Here is a 25,189-nt window from a genome sequence, read left to right on the forward strand (position 1 = left end):
ACAAAAAGTAAAGTCACGAGGAAACACGACAGAAACAAAAGCATCCGTTTCAGGGTCCAGCACTGGAACCTCTGACACAGTTTCCGGGTTCTGTATGTGCGTGTGTGCGTGTCTGTGTGTCCCTGTGTGTATCCACTGGAAAGAGAATGAAGGGAACAAGGGAGACATAGCATTCATGATTAAACCTCCTTCCTTCTTCACCATTTTGTTTCTCCTTCATGCACTCTGGAATCAATTTGGGAAACGTGAGAGGGATCTGAGTGTGTCGGGATGGGGAGGTGCATCCAAGTAAGAGCTAACACAGAGATATAGATAGAAAGAGAATACACAAGAACAATGAACATACAGTGTCAGGGCCTAGTCCCTGGTTGTTATTTGGTAGGAAAGAAACAAGTAGGAAGGTCAAGGATGACCAAATGATGATTAAAAGATTTTCTGACCTGCGTGAAGACCATGCGTTTACAATGATTCTTTTTCTTTTTCTTTTTCTCTACAGTCCTTTCAGAAAACGTTATCTGGTTATATTATCCAAAATCAAGACTTTTCACCTCAAAACTGGCTTGGGTAATCTTTTCTCTATTTATCTTTTTCTTCATCTACAAAATAAGACACTTGCAAAATGCACTTTGAGTCTGTCACCTTCACAGTATCATGCTAATATTCAGCACTGCACAAATATTATTGATTTTTGGACAGCCTGCACTCTTCACCAAATTCTTTCAAATTTCATTAATTCTGTATCTGGCAACAATATACATTAGTATATATATCTTAAAGTTCAAATACACTTAAAGGTTCTCATCAAAGTAACACACCCTGATAATTTCCAGAGAAATCATGGGTTCCTATCAAGACGCCAAATGGTACGGCATGTTGCATCCTCCTCCCAAAACTTCAGAAGTCCTAAGGAACTATGCACCCCCAGAAATAACAAGAGTGACAACCCTGGGAAATGACAGAGGCCTGAAGGCTGTCTCTTAATTGGTGGGTAGCCTGGGATTAGGGGCAGTGGGTGGCAGCCTTGAGGGGCTCAGTGTGAGGGAAAATTTTAAGGACCGTTCTTGCCTCTCCCCTGAGTTGCTTGGAAGCGATCACTTTCCTTTCTCAGCAGAAACAAGTAGCAACCACCCAGATGTAGCTAGGATAAAAGTAGAGTAGCATTAGGTTAGCTGATGAAAGCAGGGAAGGGCTGAACAATCCTTGATCCTTCACTCCTCCACCTCCTCCGTCTCCCAAGCCCCAGGTGACAACCTCAAATGCCTCCTCAAATGCCGCTTTCCCCAAGAGCTCAAAGGTGACATATCCTGACCACAGGAGTTGAGTGGTCACAGTGTTTCACGGTTTCTGAGACTGTCTGCGCCTGGGGCCATCACCTCCCCTCATACTAAACTTACTTAGAAAAACACACCTTAGGTCCTAGGTCTCAACAAAGGTGACTATATAATACAGCACCCAAGAGAGGACACTTCTGAGAGTGAAAAGGACACACTATTAATAATTATTCTGAGATAACAGCCACAGACTGAGATGGTCCCAAGCAAAACGTTAGCCCTTCTCTAATACAAGATGCCAGACAGAGTAGCCAACAGCCACAAGGAATGAAAGCTCACAAGTCAAAACAATTACATACCTGAGGAGTACAACGACTGAAAAAGAAATACAACAAAGTGAGCAACATATACCATTTGAAGTAGAACTACTGGAACATACTGGAACATAAGCATGACAAATACACTTAAAGATACAAGGGAAGATGTTAGTAGCACGAAGTGACAATGAGAAACCATAAGGAAAACCTCATGAGGAAATAGGTGTAAAAGTACGATTGTTAAAGACTTAAGTCGTGGGATAAATAGCAGTGTGGATACATGAGAACAGCAAATTATTTAGACATGGAAAATGACATTGAGAAACTCTCCCAGAAAACACAATAAAACAATAAAGTGAGAGAATATTTAAAAGAACAGCAGTGTGATATGGTGGGTAAAATAAGACATCTAACATCTGAAATAAACGAAATCCAAGACATCTAAGACGGAAAAAAAAGAAAACAGAGAAGAGGAAATATTCAAAAACTAATGAAGATAAATTTCACAAAGTTAAAGAAGGAAGTAAAAAATTATCTGTCAAGGATCCATGGAAATGAAGAGAAAATTCTAAAAGCTTCCAAAAAGAGCAAAGAAAATAAGAACAGACTGACACGATCTCTCTCTAGAGCAAACAGAACACATCTTGTTTGAGAGCACACAAGTGACATTTATGAAAACAGACAACATATTTGGACATAAACAAAGCATTAATAACGTGCGCGGGAGCAATATCATATAGATTTTCCCTGACCGTATCGCAACTGCAATAGCTTTTTAAAAGTCAACATAATATCAAAGAAGAAAAAAGTTGAAGGACTGACATGAGCCAATGTCAAAATTCACTATAAAGCTACAGCAATCAAGACAGTGTGGTACTGGCGAAAGAACAGACAAATGGACCAAAGGAGCAGAACAGAGAGCCTAGAAATAGATGCCCGTTAACATACTCCACCGTTCTTTGACAAAGGAGCACAGACCATACAATGGAGCAAAGACAGTCTTATCAACGAATGGTGCTGGAAGAACTGGACATCCACGTGCGAGACAATGAACGTGCACATGGACCTTTACACCTTTACAAAACGGAAATCAAAATGCATTATAGACCCACATGTCAAAAGCAAAACTCTAGAATTCCTAGAAGACAATAACACGGAAGAAAACCGAGATGACCTCTTTAGAAACATGACTTTCTAGATGTGACAGCAAAATCAAGATCATGAAAGGAATAACTGATAAGCTGGACTTCATTAACATTTTAAACTGCTGCTCCACAAGACACAATGTCAAGAGGATAAAAACACAAGCCACAGACTGGGAGAAAACATTTGCAAAAGGCACAGTTGATAAAGGAATAACAAATATACAAATACGCAAAGAAATCTTAAAACTAAACAACAAGAACACGCACAACCAGATTAAAAAATGGGGCAAACAACTTAACAGACATCTGGCCAAAGAAGACATAAAAATGGCAACTAAGAGTACGAGACGATGCTCCACATCATATGGCTCCAGGGAAATGCAAATTGAACAACAATGAGATACCACTACACACCTGTTAGAATAGTCAAAATATGGAACACTAACAACAGCAATTGCTGACAAGCATGTGGAGCAATGGAGACACTCATTCAGTATGGGTGGCAAGGCAAAACGGAACAGCCACTCTGGAAGGCAGTTTAGGGGTTTCTTACAAAACTAAGCATAACCCTTAACGTACGATCCAGCTTAACATACGCTCCTTGGTATTTACCCCAACGAGTTCAAAACTTACACGCAGATGAAAACCTGCGCACAAATGCTGATAGCAGCTTTACTCGTAGTCGCCAAAAAGCGGAAGCAACCAAGATGTCCTGCACCAGATGAACGGATGAACAAACCGTGGTACATCTAGTCAACGGCATATTATTCAGCGCTAAAAAGCAACGAGCTATCAAGCTGTGAAAAGAAACCTTACATGCATGTTACTTTGTGAAAGAAGCCAATCTGAAAAGGTTGCATACTGTATGAGGCCAACTATATGACATTCTGGAAGTGGCAAAATTGGGGCGACAGGAAGAGATCCGTGGTTGCCAGGAGTTGGCGGGGAGAAGGATGAATAGGCGGAGCACAAAGGATTTTTAGGGCAGTGAAAATACTCCATCGTTATGAAACTCTAATGACAGATTCATGTCATTCTACTTTTATCCAAACCCATAGAATGTATGACACCAAGAGTGAGTCGCAATGTAAACCATAAATCAGATAATATTCCATTATGGCTTTCATTTTCCAATTCTGGTAATCGTATTATGGTTACGGAAGTGAAAATTTTCTGATTTTGATCACTGTGCTGTGGTTAGGTGTCCCTGAAGGTAGAAAAATAAAACTGAAATATTCAGGAGTAAAGGGTATGTGGTCTGCATTTTCTCTCTAATGATTCAGGAATAGAGCCTAAGTGTGTAGGAAGGTGTGTGTCACGTGTGTGTCTATCAAACATCTTCTGCCTCAACTCACATAAAAATCAGGTCTAGATACAGGTATATTGAGAGAGAGAGCTCTTTCTATGTGTATATCTATATCTAAACGTATTTTCTTTCTCTCTCTCTCTTTCTATATATATCTATAGATCGATAGATCGATAGATAGATAGATTTATGTCTATATACCTACATATCCATATGATGGGAATAACAAAGGAAATGTGACAAAATGTTAACAATTGGAAATGTAAGTAAAGGGTATACTGGAGCTTTTGGAACCATTTGCGAGAAATTTCTGTATGTGTTGGAATATTGTTCAGTCTTAAAAAGAAATGAAATTCTGACACATGCTGCAACATGGATTGACTTTGAGGGCATTGTGCTAAATGAAATAACTAGTCACAAGAAGACAAATTTTGCATGATTCCACTGACATGACATACCTAGAGTAGTCAAACTCACAGAGACAGAAGGTAGAATGGTGGTTGCCAAGAGCTTGGGAAAGGGGCAACGGGGAGAGTAGTTTAATGTGTACAGAGTTTCAGTTTTGCAAGACGAGAAGAGTTCTGCAGGTTGGCTGCACAACAATATGAAGGTACCTAACGCTACAGAATGGCACACTTAAAAATGCTGAAGATGATCAATTTTAGGTTACATGCATTTACCACAATTTAGAAATCTGCATAAGTTTCGAATTCTTACAATGGAAAAAGTGTTTCAAAAATAGCTCTCCTGGTGCTTGTTCTGGTGAAAATGAGATTGGGGAAAAAAGGAGATAGTACAAAAAAGCTGACGTTGAAAAACCAAAAATTTTCTGTCTCAACTCATCCTACATCCAACCTATTCCACCAAGGAAACTTGAAAGTGCATTTAGAACAATGCCCCTTACTGAGTCTATGTCTTGATTTGCTCTGTCAACCTCCTGACTAAAGACTCAAAGGGCTATCTTCACTGGGTCTCTCCACACTCTGTCTGGAGTCGGCTCCCTGTTTTGTGGTCAGCTCTCACTCTTCTCAGCATTCACGTGGGAGAGGGAATATCGAGCTGCACAGACTCTCCAGCCCTTAAAAGCCCATATAGCGGCAGAGACAACATACCCTCTCCACATCCCAGACATCACCCCAAAAGATGTCCACATACCTGGGAATGCACAGTCTAGGAGTGCATCTCTAGAAAAGCCTACCTCTCTAGAAAGCTACAGTTGGTACGTCTACGGTTCACGATTGGAGTTTGTATTGGTTGCAGAGCCTCAAGCATGACCCCTCATTGCCTTGCCAGTGCTACTAGGATTGAGCCAAAACCATTCAGCAGAGCCTACAATGCCCTTCAAAACCTGACCCTGCCAGCCCTCATCCTTGTGGCGCACCTCTCTCTCCCTCAATCCTGTTCTCCAGTCCTGACCTCCTTTTATTTCCTCCCAAGAGCCATATGCCTTCCAACACTGCTCAATGACGTCAGAAAAAGAAGTGAGAGGTATAAGGACTGGACAGGAAAAATGAAAGTTATCGCTGTTTTCAGATGACATGACTAAGTACACGGAAAACTTTTGTTCCATGTAATAAGCACTTAAATGGTATTTATTACGTGCCAGACATCATCCTAAGTGTTTAACACTTATTTGGTCCTCATAACAAATCGTCACGGAGCCTGGAGAGTTGTTCCATGTTAACGTAAACACCAAGAAATGCAACAACATGTCATTTGAGATTTCCTACATGGGACAGTGATGTGACCAACTTATTTGAACAAGCATTCTGTGAATCTAAGAATATGATAAACATGACTTAGCTCAGTGGATCCGAAATTTTAGAAAAGATCTTAGAATCATTGTCCAGAATATTCCGCATTCCCATGGATCATGCCGCGTCTGCATTTCACTCACTCTCTCTCTCTCTCTCTCTCTCTCTCTCTCTCTCTCTCTCTCTCTGAGTATATACGTCACCTTTTGTTGGTGGTTCCATCACAGATTATTTCTGTCAGTTCATCGGGGTCATTTCTAAAGAATTAAAAGCATATATGATCAGACTCCAAGTGACTTCATAGAGTTACACTCTTGTTTGCAATTAGTTACAAGTAGTCTTCAAGTGGTAAACTGGTTGAACCCTAAAGAATTATGTGGGTGTTAGTTATTTGGAAACTAGTATTTTAATCTTCCCTAGAAATAGGGCTTTCTATAGTTGTAACGGAGATCTTCGGCCGGTCAAAAAGCCTAATGAATGAAGATATTGAAATACAATTCTTCACTACTGAACCTTACTCTCACGTGTAATTGCATCGAGGTTGAATTTAGCTCAAAATTCAACTCCAGGTTGTAGGCACACATTTCCCCAGCTCCTCCTAATTTCCTGATCCTCAACACCCTCCACCACATCCTGACCCTTCATGTATCATGTATGTCTTTTCTGTTCCTCATACAGGGTTCAGATGACTGCAGGTCTGAGGCACGGGCTCCCTCCACTATGACGGTGGCTTGGCATTCGGGACACCAGCTTCAGATGGTGGCAGAGCTCTGGAGGCTGAGGAAAGGAGCCGAGGTCTGTTGAGCTCCATTCTCTTCTGCTGAGAGCTCCACTGCTCCCTCTCCACTGCTACCGTCTCCTTGCTCCAAATAGGATTCTCTCCTCTCCTGGCCCACTCTAGCAGAGTCTTACACACAGGCATTCTGAGAGTTTCCTCAAAGCTTTGGCTACTACTTTCTAAGGCTCACAAACAAACCGTGAGTAAGAAGTCTCCCTCTTATGACTCCTCCTTCCTTTTGCCACCTAGGCCCAACAGGAAAGAAAGTTACCTACAGAAGCTTATAGTCTCTTATGGAAACCTGTTGTTGCCATCGATGCCCCCCGTACCTTTCACCACTCAGATCACTCATGTCAACTCACCCCATCTTGTCACTGTTGCCAGACGACATTCGGGAAGAATCCATAACCCTGCCATAGAGTAAAAAACAGGTACAAAAAATAGAGTCAGACATTTTGGAAGATAATCAGGTTCTTTTTCCCAACAGAATTGCAGCACACAAAAAGTAAAGTCACGAGGAAACACGACAGAAACAAAAGCATCCGTTTCAGGGTCCAGCACTGGAACCTCTGACACAGTTTCCGGGTTCTGTATGTGCGTGTGTGCGTGTCTGTGTGTCCCTGTGTGTATCCACTGGAAAGAGAATGAAGGGAACAAGGGAGACATAGCATTCATGATTAAACCTCCTTCCTTCTTCACCATTTTGTTTCTCCTTCATGCACTCTGGAATCAATTTGGGAAACGTGAGAGGGATCTGAGTGTGTCGGGATGGGGAGGTGCATCCAAGTAAGAGCTAACACAGAGATATAGATAGAAAGAGAATACACAAGAACAATGAACATACAGTGTCAGGGCCTAGTCCCTGGTTGTTATTTGGTAGGAAAGAAACAAGTAGGAAGGTCAAGGATGACCAAATGATGATTAAAAGATTTTCTGACCTGCGTGAAGACCATGCGTTTACAATGATTCTTTTTCTTTTTCTTTTTCTCTACAGTCCTTTCAGAAAACGTTATCTGGTTATATTATCCAAAATCAAGACTTTTCACCTCAAAACTGGCTTGGGTAATCTTTTCTCTATTTATCTTTTTCTTCATCTACAAAATAAGACACTTGCAAAATGCACTTTGAGTCTGTCACCTTCACAGTATCATGCTAATATTCAGCACTGCACAAATATTATTGATTTTTGGACAGCCTGCACTCTTCACCAAATTCTTTCAATTTTCATTAATTCTGTATCTGGCAACAATATACATTAGTATATATATCTTAAAGTTCAAATACACTTAAAGGTTCTCATCAAAGTAACACACCCTGATAATTTCCAGAGAAATCATGGGCTCCTATCAAGACGCCAAATGGTACGGCATGTTGCATCCTCCTCCCAAAACTTCAGAAGTCCTAAGGAACTATGCACCCCCAGAAATAACAAGAGTGACAACCCTGGGAAATGACAGAGGCCTGAAGGTTGTCTCTTAGTTGGTGGGTAGCCTGGGATTAGGGGCAGTGGGTGGCAGCCTTGAGGGGTCAGTGTTAGGGAAAATTTTAAGGACCGTTCTTGCCTCTCCCCTGAGTTGCTTGGAAGCGATCACTTTCCTTTCTCAGCAGAAACAAGTAGCAACCACCCAGATGTAGCTAGGATAAAATTAGAGTAGCATTAGGTTAGCTGATGAAAGCAGGGAAGGGCTGAACAATCCTTGATCCTTCACTCCTCCACCTCCTCCGTCTCCAAAGCCCCAGGTGACAACCTCAAATGCCTCCTCAAATGCTGCTTTCCTCAGGAGCTCAAAGGTGACATATCCTGACCACAGGAGTTGAGTGGTCACAGTGTTTCACGGTTTCTGAGACTGTGTGTGCCTGGGGCCATCACCTCCCCTCATATTAAATTTACTGAGAAAATCAGACCTTAGAGCTAGCCTTGATGGCCTCATGGTTAAAGTTCAGCACTCACCGCTTCGGCGGTGTGGGTTCACTGTCCAGTCTCAGAACCACACCACTCGTCTGTCAATCAGACATCATTTACACTGTCATCATCTCAAGGAGATCTTTCCTGACCCTCAACCAGAAGTAGGCTTACACTCACTCCCTATCACTTGTTTAATTTTCAACAGGACTTCTCATTACTGCTTGGTTTTCATTTACTAATTTGTTTTCAGTCTTTTACACCTCTTCTGCCCAAATGTAGACTTCAAGAGAACAAAGACCTTGTCTCTGCTTCTTAATCTATATCATTAGCACATATATTGATGCCAGGTGCATAGTAGGTGCTCACTATATTCTTCTTAAGTGAATTATTAATAAAGTACTAATAAAATAATTAATTTTCTGATACATTCACTGCAGATTTCCCTTTAAAATGTGTTGCCCAAGTTATACTTAAAATATTAATTTATTCAGAACTTTGATTACTCACATATGGGAATGTTTAAACAGAGGAAACTGTATCTGTAGGATTCTCAAATTGGAAATAAGACTAAAAAAATGACCCAGAAATGAGTTCAATTAAGAAAAACCTATTATTCTACAGAAAACCCTAAGTCAGAAAACCATCTGGCACTGTACAATTTTGTCCTCAGATTTGTTTTTTTTTAATTTTTTATTAAGATTATGATTGTTTACAACCTTGGGAAATTTCAGTTGTACATTATTGTTAGTCATGTTGGAGGTGCACCACTTCACCCTTTGTGCCCTCCCCCCACCAACCCCCTTTCCCCTGGTAACCACCGATCAGTTCTCTTTGTCTCTATGTTTAACTTCCACCTATGAGTGGAGTCATACAGAGTTCGTCTTTCTCTATCTGGCTTATTTCACTTAACATAATACCTTCAAGTTCCATCTATGTTGGTGTGAATGGGACAATTTTATCTTTTTTTCTGGCTGAGTAGTATTCCATTGTATATATATATACATACCATATCTTCTTTATCCAATCATCAGTTGATGGGCATTTAGGTTGCTTCCACATCTTGGCTATTGTAAATAATGCTGTGATGAACATTGGGGTGCATGGGACTTTTGGAATTGCTGATTTCAAGTTCTTTGGATAGATACACAGTAGTGATATGGCTGGGTCATAAGGTATTTCTATTTTTAATTTTTTGAGAAATCTCCATACTGTTTTCCATAGTGGCTGCACTAGTTTGCATTCCCACCAACAGTGTATGAGGGTTCCTTTTTCTCTACAACCTCTCCAACATTTGTCACTTTTTGTTTTGGTTATTTTTACCATTCTAACAGGTATAAGGTGATATCTTATTGTAGTTTTGATTTGCATTTCCCTGATGATCAGCGATCATGACCATCGTTTCATGTGTCTACTGGCCATCCGTATATCTTCTTTGGAGAAATGTCTGTTCATGACCCCTGCCCATTTTTGATCGGGTTGTTTGATTTTTTGTTGTTGAGCTGTGTGAGTTCTCTATATATTATGGAGATTAACCCTTTGTCGGGTAAGTAACTTGTAAATATTTTTTCCCAACTAGTGGGCTGTTTTTTTGTTTCAATCCTGTTTTCCCCTGCCTTGAAGAAGCTCTTTAGTCTGATGAAGTCCCATTTGTTTATTCTTTCTATTGTTTCCCTCATGTGAGGAGTTATGGTGTGTGAAAAGATCCTTTTGATACTGATGTCAAAGAATGTACTGCCTATATTCTCTTCTAGAAGACATTGTTTCAGGTGTAATCTTTAGGTCTTTGATCAATTTGGAGTTTATTTTTGTGAACGGTGAAAAAGAATGGTCAATTTTCATTCTTTTACATGTGGATTTCCAGTTTTCCCAGCACCATTTGTTAAAGAGACTTTCTTTTCTCCATTGTAGGCCCTCAGCTCCCTTGTCAAAGATTAGCTGTCCCCTCAGATTTGTTTTAATGACTTCTGTTGACACTGTGGGAGTCAAAGCCTCCAGCTAAGCATAATGAAACCTAGCAGAAGTATAGAACTTTGTCTTCTTGCTGTAACATACAATTTCTAAATAGTTATCTGAGAATCTAGACATAAAAGATTGTCTAACGCTCTGCTTGAAAATCTCTTGCTTAGTAAGCAACATAAAAATGTGCTAATCCTTCACAGAAAAACATGATGACCATCAAAAGAAAATCTCTTACTGTGCCGTCACCCTCAGTCTGCATGTCAGATGTCACACTCTGAACCAAGAATCCACGAAAACTGAATGGGAATAGTCAGCTGCATGCGTAACTGACTACAGATGATGTGTAAATGCATGATGGATGGAAGCGAAGTACCATTCAAATCTTCCAAAGTAACTAGGGGGTCTTCTGGTCTCAGCAAGGAAACTAAAAATAATGCCAAATCATCTGTGATCTAACTAATGGTAACATGCAGGTTCTAATGTCATGTAAGGAAGCAGAGCCAATATGCAGTCAGGGGAAGAACTCCCAAAGATTTCATGTTGGTCAGTATACCAAGAGCTCCAACCAGGCTGACAGACATTTCCTGGACCACTTGCAAGGTGAGGCCCAACAGGAAGAAAGGGCACAGAACGTCCTTGAGATCACTCAACTGCGTTTATCCTGACTATCCTCATCAACAAAACTTGACTGGGTTTTCTAAGGAGAAATTTATTCTGGGAAGAGAATGTGCCAACCAACTGTAATGAGCATTCTATCCCCTTCCAACTACACATCAGACTGAAATTAATAAACTGGGATTCTAACATGTCGGTTAATATCAGTTAGTGTGCCTGGAAAATGTGAACATGTAAAGCGGAGTAGCAGATGCTCAGTATGTAGTGTCTATCAAATGTAACTGGCAAGCCAATTTGTTTCATCAAGCAACCAACCTGTGTCTAATCCTCTCTACCATTACTCAACACAATAGAGATAGGACTCATGCAACAGCTGTGTGACATTTAAAAGAGGAGGCACTTGATCCGAAAGCGGTATTCAAACTTTCATCTTTCCTTTAAAAAGGCACAAAATTATTTGCTATCATCTCACATGAAAGATTTTTACAGTATTTTAAGAGTTTGCATTCAAATGTCTTTAGAAAGAGTCGTAAGAATAGTCATACACTAAGAAAATGAATGCTGAAATTTTAGAACAACTAGATATTTTAACCTCATAACTTACTTTTTATTAACTGAATCATCTCTCTCTCATTTCAAAAGTATCTAAAAGTAGGTTTTAGACATTGTATTAGGTCTTCCTGGTGACAACTGAAATGTTTGGAGATTCCATTTTTCCATCATTTCAATATATCTGTCTTTTAAACATTTTTTTGCATTGAAAAGTTTTCTTCAGTGGGCTTTTGGACATCACACATGCTTAGTAAGCATCAAGTCTGCAAATGATCTTAAGACAAATGTCACAGGAAATGCCTTCTACAAGACATGTTTCAATGACCACACCAGCATTTGCTCTTATGGCATCCTTGGGTCACATACAATATATTAATAAGTGCATTTCCCAATGTGTATGTAATGGAAGAGTAGCTTGAGGAGATATTAATAGGATTTAATAATAATAATAGCACTTACGTGCTAGGTACTATTATAAATACTTTACATAAAATAATTCATTTAATTTTCACAATAATCCCATGGAGGTATATAGTATTATCATCCCCATTTTATAGATGAGAGAAATGGGCTACAGAGATGGTGAGTAACTTGCCCATCATCACCAGCCTGAAATGGTAGAGCTGAGATCTGAATCCATCTGTTAATGAATCCATGCTCTTAGCCACAACACTTTCCTAACTCTCCAAATGTTCAATAAAATTAAGAAATTATTGATTGCACACATTTTTTTGTGTGTAGGACTTGTATACTAATAAGCATTGTGATTATCTGAGAGAGACCAGAGTATGCAAAGATTCCTGAACTTATTTGACCACAAAAACCTCTTTCTCACAGTGGAAATACGTGAGGAACACATTTTAGAAACACTGTATCAAATGGTTTTTCTTTATTCCACCCTACAAACCAATTTTGGACTCTAATCAATAGCTTAGAACTCTAAGCACAGATAGATTATGTTATTCTTGCAAACTGTCTGGAAAGAAGAGCTAGACTATGGGTCATCAAACCCCTTGGCCTGGGCTGATGGTCCATGAAAGGAGCAGTCCCAGTTTTAGATGGGTGTACTGATGCCCATGAAGCATGGCTCATAGAAGTCCCTTCAGGCCTTAAGAGAAAAGATTACCTCAAAAAGAAAGACCTCTATATGTATCAGTTGCTTTTCAACAGGAAGACTACCAGGATTGACTGTGCAGAATACACTAATAAATTACATCAGGGAAAAATATTTGGGTGACCAAAAAGGTAAGAATTTGAGTTTCTGACATAGGTAGCCTATTGAATGATTACTGGATTTTCCAGACGGCTTCTGAGAAAGAGAACTGGCAGATACACAAATTACCCCTGAGATCCAGATGACAGGCCAGGACTGCTAAGAATGTTGCTTGGGGCACCAATCTACCCACAGGGCATGAGCTGTCCCTAGATATTACCTGAACTCCTTTCAAGGAGAGTAGTATATGAAACCTGAAAGCCTAGCTTGATAAACTGCTTGGGGACATAGATGTGACTCCTTCATGGGACATGAGTAAGCAGGTAGCTAAACTGCCTTCTAAGGAAAGTGGGTTTTGCAAACTGACCTAAACTAACTTGGGCATGCACAATTCTTAGGTGCTTTTTGGTAGGAGGAGCCACAGTAGAAATCTAGGGTAGTTGAAGAGTAGCTACACCTTTAAGTCATGCTACCAGGTTACAACAAAAGCAGGTCTTAGACAAAATATGCCATACATACAGACATTCATTTAATGAAACATTCAGTAGTAAGCAGGCACAACCATTTGTAAGCTGTCTGTCCTTTTAGGTCCTCCAAACATCACCTTATATGAAAGGCTCATTTCCAATAGATACCCCATATTCTAGATGCTGAAATCTTTCTCAACCAATGGCTTGAGACACTATAAGGATAAAGCCTCTGGTGTCATCCCTAAGTGTATATATACTACAAGCCTCACTCATTTGATTCTGATAACCTGTTGATGCAAGAGTGGGCTGTCCCTAAAATATTTCAGCCAATTCCACAGATCTTGAATATTCCTACAATTCCAACATCTATCATGCTGATTTGCACACCACTAATGTCACTAAGAAAAATTCATTTGTGACCTTCACTGTGGGAATTAACAGTGTTTCAGGTGTTGATCAAGATGGGACAACGGAAGCCGTTGCAGTGGCCTTCTCTGGAAAATGGCTTCCTGAGTTGAACACTAGCTCACCATCCATGGACAGAGCAACCAGTCACCCCTGGAGGAGCTTAAAGGGACCATGACTGGCACATGCATTTTATTACTGGCACACTGCCTAAGCTGTGCTATTTTTAAGGAAATTACAGGCATAAAACAAGGTCTTTAAATTCTGAGTTTGACAAATTTCATTTGCATACAGTCTACATCTATTATGAAAGAAGGGGCGCATGTATTCCCTATTCGATTAACCAAGGCTGAGAATTATGTTTAAAATTCAGTGAATTTGAATCTTATCACTTACGTATTACTTCTGCAACAGCTGAACCAGAGATCTGAACTATTCCTCTTCATAGTATTGTTGCAGTCATGTGGTTGAATTTACTCTAAATCAATCTAAGAAAAGGAAAAGCATGCATTTTTATATTCAATTAGTTTAAAACACAAATGATATTCCCAACTTAGAAAGAAAGTCACACATAGAACTTACTAGGTATAGATCAGCATTTCTAAAGTTTTGAATCCACAAACATGAAATCTACAATACTGTGCAATTTTATCAATCCTGTGAAATAGGCATTGTGTACTTGCCCTCAGTATTTTATTTTAGTTCAAGAAATAGAGGAAAACATTTTTTGAATGTTCAATAAAATTCAAGTTTGGCTCAAGTATAGGGCGCTTTAAAGATTGTTCACTTGCTACACAGGACCCAGAAAGTGAAACAAAACCCGTTTCAAACCAATTTTACATCATCATAGTGATTCACGATATTTTAACCCTGAAATAGTCTGTAGAATAAATCAAAGGACTAGGAAAGCAAAGACATGTGCCTCTCAACATTTCACAGAGCAGATTTATGTCATGTAAGAAAACTGGAAGTCACTAGAGAGTAAAAAGACACTACCAAGTACACTGTCAAGTTAATCAGTAGCAACATTATATCTACACTGAAAAACGTGCCACAAGCACCTAAACTCTGGGCAAGGAGAGAAAAGTGAAAACAAATAGAAAAATACTTTTAAAAGACAGATTAATTTGGGCATAAATGTTGATTTTGAGTATTGGGCTTGGGGCCCAAAAGAACACCAGTAAATGCCATACTTTCAAGGGATACCAGCTCATGCGCAATGAAACAGTAATCTCAAAGCTCCGAGGCCACTGCCATCTGTTCCAGAGAGGCGGCCCAGAGAACCAGGAAGGGCCAACGGAGAGCTGGATTTCTTGGGGGTAACCCTCCCCTACAAACCCAAGATTCGCTTACCTGTCGATAAGCTGCTTTCGATGAGGCGCTGCAGCTCACAAGGGGCTGGGGCAGAAGGGTAGAGGGGCCGAGGGGCAGAGGGGCGGTGGGACGGTGGGGCCGTAGGGTGCAGGACTCAGATATTTGACTTGGGTACAACTTTTCCTAAATGGGAGAGAACTTAACTTGAAATCCTAGTAGTAGTTTTCTCTCCTGTTGTCTTTCGGGATAATGCCTTTTCTTCTTTTTCATTCTTTTTAATTTTTAATTTCCCAAAACCAAGCCCGTTAAGTCATCTTGGCCCAATTCCCGGCCTGCAACAAGGTTACTGCTACTTGGTCCTACATCCACCTAGTTGTCCCCAGTCCCCCAAGGGTGAGGGGGCTCGGGGAGGTCTCTGCGTGGGAGAGAAATGTTAATTAATGCTCCCCATAGATGAGCGCAAGGCAAACCTTCCTGTCTTTGGGCCCCAGAGCCCCCCATCCTGCCCCTTCTCTCCACCCTTCTTCCCCTCCGTAACCCAGCCGCCTCTAAAATGTTACACTCTAACTCTCTGAGGATGAGAGGGCAATATAGTGGGCAGAGGATGGGATGGGATGTCCTTGTCCAGAGACCCCCATCCTTAGGTCTTTACCTGTGCTGGGTACAAGCCAGTACTGAAACAAGAACTCCATCTCCATGGCAGTGCCAAAGAATAGATTCCTGACATTCCTGAGATCATAATAGAGTGAGGAATAGAATGAACTGGGTTCTAGACTGCAGGGACTTAAAGACACACGCACACACCATATAATTTCACTCATATGTGGAAGATAAACAAACACACGGATAAGGAGAACAGATTAGTTGTCACCAGAGGGGAAGAGCATGGGGGGAGGATGAAAGGGGTAAAGGGGCACATATGTATGGTAATGGATAAAAACTAGACTATTGGTGGTGAACACCTGCAGTCTATACAGAAACTGATATATAATAATGTACAACTGAAATTTACACAGTTATAGGCCAATATAACTTCAATAAAATAAGTTTTTTTAAAAAACAAATAACAGACACACAGACGCTGTTCTTCTTAAAGAAATGTTGGGAGGGAGGGGTACCAAGATCAAAGATCCCAGGATAATAATCTCAGAGTAGACTCTCACCTGTTACTTTTTTTGTTTTTGTTTTTTGCATCTGATGGAGGGGATGCATCTTATATATTTTGAGTCTGAAGAAGGTTACCATAAGTTTTTGGCTTTCCCTGTGGATTGAAGAGAATGACCAGAGGGCTCAATGTTTTCCAGCTAATATTAAATTTGACTAAAATAGGCAAGGTTAATACAAGACTCAGGAAAAAATCATTTCATTTACTCAGGCTATGATTTCACAGGATTGAAAGAAAGCAATCAAATATTACGTGTAAATCAAAAATACACCCATATTCCTAGTACAGTAAAGCTGAAAGGCAGAAGCACATGCTAAACAAATGAAAACAAATATGGAAATAAAGATTTAAAAATATAGATAAAGCATTAGAAATTTCTGTTTGGAAATTACGATATAAAAATTACCACAAAAAGAGGAATAAATAAAGACAGTTAAGTTTGACAGTCTGTATTGGTACATGTTCTGGTATTGAGTAAATGGCCACAGTTGAAGACATGGGAAAAAAAAGATTAAAGTCATATTTATTTAGTATTTCTCTAAAGCACTTTGCAAGATACAAAAATGAATAAAACGGTCACTGACTTAAGTGTCAGGTTGATGACTTAAAGGCCAGATCATTTTGAAATATGCTCAGAGCATTCTATTCTCTGTGAGAAAGACCTGCCCTAAAGAGAAACTACTCTATCAGAGCCTCATCTGGCCTAGGGGGAGGGTAATAAGAGAACCCAATCCCCCTCTAGCCTTCCTGTCTCATATAAGAGGATGAAAAAAAGGCCAAGAAACTCTTCTGAAGGTCACAGCCCTTGCTTCTTTCTATGTCTCTAAATTTTTTGTTGAAAACTGGACTTTTTGAAGACTAGAAGAGGGGCTGGCCTGGTGATACAGTGGTTAAGTTTGCACGATCTGCTTCAGAAGCCTGGGGTTTTGGGTTCCTAGGTGTGGACCTACACACCATTCATCAAGCCATGCTGAGGTGGCATCCCACATACAAAATAGAGGAAGACTGGCACAGATGTTAGCTCAGGGCCAATCTTCCTCACTGAAAAATAAAAAAGAATACTAACAACTGGAAATCAGACTTTTCCCTTTCCTCAGGGTTTATTGATGCTGTTTTTTTGTGTGTTTGTTTAATGACTTTCCTGAACTACTTCTGTAAACTCTCTATTCTCTGTGCAGTGTGACCACTAAAGTCAGTTTGATTTGCATAATGGTCAGCTAATAATTGGACAGAGATTCCCTCAGATGTCTGGAATCACTAAGTCTCTCAGTTGTTAAGAAGGAGCTTTGTGTGCACGTTAGAGTATGCCTTCAACATTTAGCCAAAAAGTTTACAACTCCACCATAACCTTCATTTTCTTCTTGAGCATAGCCTCAAGGTTAGCCAGAGGTGAGAGCTTTGGGCCTTTTCACATCTTTCCTAAGTATGCAAAGTCCTGGACACGTGCACATCCCAAGATGTACAGGTGTCCTTCTAGATTCCTGGGAATGTGTTGCAGTTTTTCAAAGCTCCCTATGGACATCTCATTCCACAGCTTTTTCTTTTAAGCATTTTGGTTAGCCTATTGTTTGCCCCAACTGCTATTTACACCTCAGGAAGCTATGACATTTGACAATTGCCTCTGATTGATTGTTTTCAACAAATGTCCTCAGGGAAGAGGCTGGAGGAGCTACAAGTCAGGTCAAAGGCAGTCTTTTGAGTGGGGTTTCCCAGGGACCCACTAGATGGGTCAAATAATGACAGTTCTCTGGGAATGGGGCTTTGAATGAGTCCAATCCCCTTTTATTCCCTCCAATGGCATCCAAGAGGCTGGTTTTTACCATGACTGCAGGATGTTGGTTTTCAAGGCTACTATGGAGCTGGGGAGGGTGTGATAGGAATAGGGCAAGTTAGAACATCACAGAGCCCCCTGGTCCCACCAAAATTCAGCCTATGTTCTTAAATAAATGCTCCCCAAATGGCTGCAAGCCTTTGGTTAATTTCCAGAGTTTTGAAAAAGTTGATTCTCACCATTTTCCCCAAGTGTTCTTGTTGCTTTTATAAAGGGAAGAATATCTGGAGGTCTCTACTTTGCCATTTTCACTGACATTACTTTCAAACATACTTTTAAATGCTAAACTCACAAGAAAGTAAGAGAAGTACTAAATGTTTACATACGCACGCGTGCGCACACACACACATACACTCTTACACTCTAGAGCTGAAACTAAAGTGGTAAGCCAACACGGAAACCAGGGATGCCCTGGAAGTGTGTCAAAACCAAAAACATAGAGCTTTGTTAGATAACATGTGGCTGCCTAAAGTGGTAGATAGGAGGTGGGGCAAACAATAGGTAACGTTACACGCTTTTACTTAATACGGGCCCTCATATTGGTTCCCCTGCATTAAACCCAGCATATACAGGGTTAAAACCAGAAAGCACTCATCCCCTTTCCCTGCTTCTTTAGTTACACTCATATGTAAATATCTGTTTCTTTAACCTTTGACTCCCTAAGCTTTACAACCAAATATAAGTTACAAATTGTTAAAGCCCAGGTGGCCTCACACTGGACTCACACTAAAGTTTTGGCTAATCATGGGTCCTTGAAGTTTATTACAGGAAAACTGATGTCCAGAGAATATCAAGAAACTGAAGCTTCCCAGGCCCCAACTCCTTGGCTTCCTGGCACCAGAATCCACCATCTACCACGGAGGGAGACAACCAAGGTTAGCCACCTGCAGATTCCCTTATCTCACCATTCACCTCTCTGCAAGCAGCCTCATGAGGCCAAACACAGGCTGGTGGGAAAGCGCTAATCAGCAAGGTCACAGGCTCTCCTTCCCTACAAGCAGCAAACCTTTAAAACCCTTTACCCACTTCTTAACAGGGAGCCAGTAGCTCCTAAGGCATTAGCTAACTGGTACCCCCTTTGCCTGGGAAAGAAAATAATAAAACTGTTTTTTTCCTTATTACCCAAAACTCTGTTCTCATTATTTGGATTGGCACCAAGTTCAGAAACTTTCAGTAACAGTAACATTTAAAAAAAAAAAAAAACTGTGGAACAGATGTCAAGAGAGGGCTTTGAAAAGCTCTGACATATCCCTGGGAATCTAGAGTTTTGCTGGTTAACCAAGTAATAGGATTTGAACCTAAAGAAGTGTGCAGTTGACTCTGAGACCTCCACAGATATCCAGGCACCCAAACTGGATATATATTTAGTTGAAAAGATAAACTTGGAAAAATCTATATGCTGGCAAATTGAACCTACAAGCAAGTCAGTATATCTGCTGGCACTGGATTTTAAAACATTAATAATTTCAATAGTCTTCCCTAATGTTTTGTAACCAGCCTTATTCTCATGCTGGGATTTGAATTTATGCTACAATCACAGTTCAAGAAACCTCAATCCAATAAATTAAATTGAAACAGTTCCTGATTGGTAGTGACCCCTAGCACCCAGGAGAAACCAAGGCAAATCATCTCAGTTCGGGTCCCTCAGGATTCTCACAGTTAAAGTTCAGACAAATACAAGCTCTTGATAAAATCTAGCAAACATATGAGGAATCAAACCACCATGAGCAGGAGGCAACAACAATTATAAACAGAAGAAAAAGGAATGAACAGAATGACTATAGATATTGAAATTATAAGAAACTTTATTCTCAGGAGGTAGGTTTAAAAGGATGTTGAAGTGCAAAGATAGAGACCAACACTATGTGGAGCAGAAAGAAGGGTCATTGGCCCACTCTGGAACTTCAAGGTAGATTTTCTGAAGGAGATGATGCCTGAGCTTGGGCTTGAAGGACAGTAAGTAATTAGGCAGGAGAAAAAAAGTGGTGAAGAAATTCAAGACAGAAAAAACATAATAAACAAACACATGGAAGCACTGAACAGCATGGGGACTTCAGGGGAAAATGTAGACATTTATCTATTATTCTAGTAACAAACATAGAGCAGAGAGTACCAAAATCTACAAAAATAGAGAGCCCTTTACACCATATTAAGAAATATAGACTTTATTTACTAGGCAATAGAGGATCGCTGAAGGATTTTAAGTAGGGGTGTTTCATGATGATTTTGTGGTGGGCAGGTTGTCTAGAGCTAGAGAGGGGAAAGAATTTAAGAGGGACAGCGCTGAGGGATTAGAAATCAAGTAGGAGGCTACTGCACAGCTTAGGTGAGACATGTTGAGAGCCTGAAAACCAGTGTAGCAGGGAAAACTGGGAGAAGGCACAGACTTTAGAAAAAGCAGACAAAATCAGCAAAACCTGTGACTGACTAGTTATTGTGAAGGATGAAGGGGAAAAATGGCTCCTGTCTTTCTTCCTTGGATGACTGGGTGCTAATTATTGGTGCTGGAAATAAAAAGGAAGACGAGGTTGGTGATAGAGGAAGATAATGGGTTAAGTTTTGAAGATCTTTGGTCTGGGGTACTTGTGGGAAACCGAGGTTAGGAAGCAATTGAATTTATGAGTCTGCAGCTCAGAGAAGAAGTTAGCACTGATAACTAATGACTTGAGTGGATAACTCAGTAGAAAGAAAAGAGCAGCAGCCCATGGGTAGAACCTTGGGTTTTCCTGAAATTCAGGAAAATATTGATGCTTTTTGGAACAAGATCAATTTTAAGTAAAAACAATTATGTGGAAAAACCTAAGTCTTATAACATCAAAATATTGAAAACTACCTAAACGTCAAAGAAAAATAGAACAGTTAAGTTAATATGGTATATCCACCTCGGAGAATATCATAGTTATTTTAAATAATGTGTAGGAAGAGTTTACATAAACACAACATGTTTATGATTGAATGTCAAAAGTTTTTTTACTTTTATTTTTAAAACCATGTATTATATAAACCATGTCTGGAAAGAAATATATACATATATTAAAAGTAATTTTTTCAAATTATTCAAAATTGTTTCTATAACATTTTTATAATGAGGAAACAACTGTTAAAAACGCATTTCCCTACAATGAGATAGCACTTCACACACAGTAGGATGGTGATAATCAAAAAGACAGATAATAACAAGCATTGACAAATACAGGAGAAACTGGGATCCTCACATATTGCTAGTGGAGATGTAAAATGGTACAGTCACTTTGGAAAACAGTTTGGTAGTTCCTCAAAAGGTTAAACACAGAGTTACTATATGACCCAGTAATTCCCTGGTATATACCCAAGAGAAATGAAAGCATACATCCACACGAAGACTTTTCACACAAATGTTCACAACAACATCATCCATAATTGCCAAAAAGCAGAAATAACCCAAATGTTGATAAATGGATGAAGGGTTATTTAAAATGTGGGATAGTCATAATATTATTTAGCAACAAAGGAAATGAAGTGTGTCACTTAACGACCAGGATATGTTCTGAGAAATGCATCATTAGGTGATTCCGTCATTGTGCGAACATCATACAGTGTACTTACGTAAACCTAGATGGTACAGCCTACGACATACCTAGGCTATATGATACTAACCTTATGGGACCACCTTTGTATATATCATCCATCTTTGATCACAATGTCATCATGCTGAGCAAGACTGTACTGACGTGCTACAAGTCAGATGAACCTTGAAAACATCATGCTAAGGGAAAGAAGCCATGCATAAAAGATCACAAATTGTGGGATTCCACTTATATGAAATGTCCAGAATAAGCATATCTATAGAGGCAGAACGTACACTAGTGGTTGCCTACACAAGGAGTAGCCAACCCTAGTGGTCCAGTGGTTAGGGTTCAGAACTAGGGTTCCTAGTTCTTAGGAAACCACACCACCCATCTCTTGGTTGTCATACTGTAGTGGCTGCATGTTGCTGTGACACTGAAAGCATTGCCACCGGTATTTCACACATCAGCAGGGTCACCCATGGTGGACAGGTTTCAGCAGAGCTTCCAGACTAAGACAGACTAAGAAGGAGGACCTGGCCACCTGCTTCCAAAAATACTGACCATGAAAACCCTGATAGAGCGCTGGAAGCTGAGAGGATGGCGCAAAAGGACCAGGCAGGGTTCCACTCTGCTGTCCATGGGGTCACTCGGAGTCACCATGGCACTAACAACAAAACAAAGACCCGGGATGGAGGGTGGAGGGTAGGGAGGAGAATTAGGGAAAACTAGAAATAAGCTGGGGCTTCTTTTTGGGGTAATGAAAACGTCCTAAAATTAGATAGTGATGATGGCTGCGCAACTCTGGGAACATACTAAAAATCCATTGAACTGTAGGCTTGAAAGGGGTGAACTGTGTAGGAATTCTCTCTCAGAAAAACTTTGTGAAAAACCCTCATTTCCCTCCCCCTCGGGGGGAACAAACACGGCTACAGATCCTATGGAACACCAGGCCTGAGGAGCGCAGGATGCATCAGATGCGGAATGGAAGCAGCGGTCTCGGACGCTCCGCCGGGTACACAGCCTGCCGTCGGGTTCCACCTGCGGGAGGCGGCCTGAGGCCTCAGGACGAAGTGTCCTGGTGTCTGGGGCACGTGGCCTTGTCCCCGCCTTTCCCGCCGCCTCCCGCGCACCTTTCCAGTGGGCCTCGCTGCTGGCACCACCGAGCTTCATGGAAGATCAGCTCTTCTGGAAGCAGGTCCCAAGGGACCGTGAGCACCCTCCACATCCCGGATCCGGGCCCCCCAAAGACAGCGCAGGATGCTTACCCCAGTCTCGGGCGGAGCGGCAGAGGCCGACGGCCTGAGGTCTCGCCCGCAGTCTTTCTGACCAGGCCTAACGCCTCTCAGCGAGGGGCAGGGGCGGGCGATGGCTGTGGGCTGGTCCCCAAGGCCACGTGGCAGCTGCAGCAGGGCCACACGCCAAGTCCTCAATTCTGGTCCCGTCTGCAGCGCCTTTCTTGTTCGCTCTCCGTCTCACCACAGCTCTATCGGACAGGTCTGAACAGATTCCCATGAAAAGTGGAATCTGGGCCTCGGGTCCCGCCGCCCGCCGAAGCCCTGACTCCTCATGGCGGGTCAATAAACAGCAGTCCTCCTGACTACCTCATGTCAGGATGTTCGTGGACTCTCAGCACAGAGGGCTCGACACCTCGGAGGCCCAGCCCTGAGCAGCCTCGGAGCACCGGAGCACCGTCTGAGGCCAGGAAGTGCAAGGGCCCTGGAGGGCTCCGGACCCTCCCTGCCGTTCTGACAGGGATGTCGGAAAAGCCCCTCGGGCTGGGCAGGCTGAAAAGACGCTTGGACATGCGGAAAGGCTGGCGACCCTGATCTGGAAGATTATGTGCCCAACTCTTGTCTCCGGGAAGCCAGAGAGGGGAATCTGGGTTTCCTGAGGTGAAGTTCGTTGAACCGCCACGAGGGCGCCAGAGAAGGGCGTCCAGCTGGCCCCGCCCCCGGCGCTGGCCCCGCCCCCGGCGCTGGCCCCGCCCCCGGCGCTGGCCCCGCCCCCGGCGCTGGCCCCGCCCCCGGCGCTGGCCCCGCCCCCGGCGCTGGCCCCGCCCCCGGCGCTGGCCCCGCCCCCGGCGCTGGGCGCGCGCCGCCCTCAGGGGACGCTGGCCGGGGCCTCCTCCTGGAGATCCAGCCTGTGGTTCGTTCACTATTCCCAATGTTATTGAGTAGCCACTACACATTGAGCTCCAGATGCTGGGGACAGGGCAGTGTGTGGGATAGACAGTGTTCCTGTCTTCAGGCAAGAGAGACAGCCAAGCCAAAAGTTACAATACAGTGTGAAAACTCTTGGGATGGAGAAAGGAAGAGACAAGGAAAGTCTGGTGCAGATACTGCTTTCAGAAGAAAACAAAGGAAAGAAGTGGTGGGATATAAGTCTCTTTGGAGGTTTGTTGATGTCAAGTTCCCATTTGATGGGTTCCGGTTCCTCTTTGTAGGGGCTCCAGCCCATCAAGCCGGGGGAACAAAAGTTTGAGGAAAGTGGAGAATATGTGAAATAGTCTTGAATAGGATGGAAGAGAGGATTGACTAAGAAGGTCATGATGTAAACTCTACAAGGCAGGAAGCTTCTTGTGTTGGGGTTCACAAGGGTTAAGTACAGTACTTAGCACATGGAAGGTGCTTCATAGGAATGGAATGAATGAAGTAGTGAATGAATAAAGGATTTTCACTTGGTGTTGGAGCAGAACACTAGTTGCGACCATGAGTTCATAGTAGCACCAATATCCTCATGTGTGTGATTTTATCAAATAAGGCTGAATCACTTACTAGAGGGCAGACCTGGAAGAGGCAGAGTTGGGATTCTGCCAGGCAGGCATGATGAAAAGGAAATAAGGTGGAGGTGTTTGGGATGTCGTTTAAGTGATAGACCTTGAAATCAATGAAAGAAGGAAGAAATGAAGACAAAATAGGTTGCTAATGGTTAGAGAGTGGGTGGAAACGTTGATGGACTGAAGATCCTGACACGGTTGAAGAACTGGCATTTGGCATACTGAGGACATAGGCTGGAAGGGCTGGAGGTTGAGGTCAAAGTGAAGGATATCAGAATATTATTTCAGAAGGCAGAGCTCTTCCTGGAAATAAGCTCTAAGACTTTCCATAGCTGAGTTAGAATGGAAATTAAGATTAAGAGCTCTGAGATGAGGAAATCTATTAATTAAGAGTCTAGGTTATCAGATGGCCCAATCACATGGAAGGTAGGATCTCCTGGAAATTTTCATCTGCACTGGGACACGTCCCGCCCCTTTCCCTCTGCCAGAGCCTCCAGAGAATTTGCATCCACCCTTTAACTGAAGTTTGAGAGGCTAGAGGTGCAATGAAATGGCTCAGAGCCAGAAGACAGCAGCAGAGCAGGGAGAGAAGGATGTAGTAGACAACTGTTTTGATTGTTTTTAGCACCCAGCATTCATTCTCCCATCTGGAACCAGTATCTCTATTGTTCTCTGGGGAATTACTCCCATTCTTCAGTCTCAGTCTACGTGCAGATATTTTTAGTTTTCCCCACCACACCCCTACGCCAAGGATGAGTTTGTGACTCAGGCCTGGCAAAAGAGGTGAGCATGTGACTCAACTGGAGCTGCTAAGGCACAATGAAACTTTCACATGGACCGTTGTGAACGAGGTACCATATTTTT

The 25,189-nt window shown here is 41.8% G+C and overlaps 1 pseudogene; it reads right to left on the reverse strand.

Annotated features, from left to right (window-relative positions):
- LOC106781207 (phosphatidylinositol 3,4,5-trisphosphate 3-phosphatase TPTE2-like) overlaps nucleotides 1-22,214 on the reverse strand; it is a 116,695-nt pseudogene extending 94,481 nt beyond the window's left edge.
- Nucleotides 22,215-25,189: the final 2,975 nt, after the last annotated feature.

This window comes from Equus caballus, chromosome 17, assembly GCF_041296265.1.
Source record: "Equus caballus isolate H_3958 breed thoroughbred chromosome 17, TB-T2T, whole genome shotgun sequence".
In the NCBI taxonomy this organism is placed as follows: Eukaryota; Metazoa; Chordata; class Mammalia; order Perissodactyla; family Equidae; genus Equus; species Equus caballus.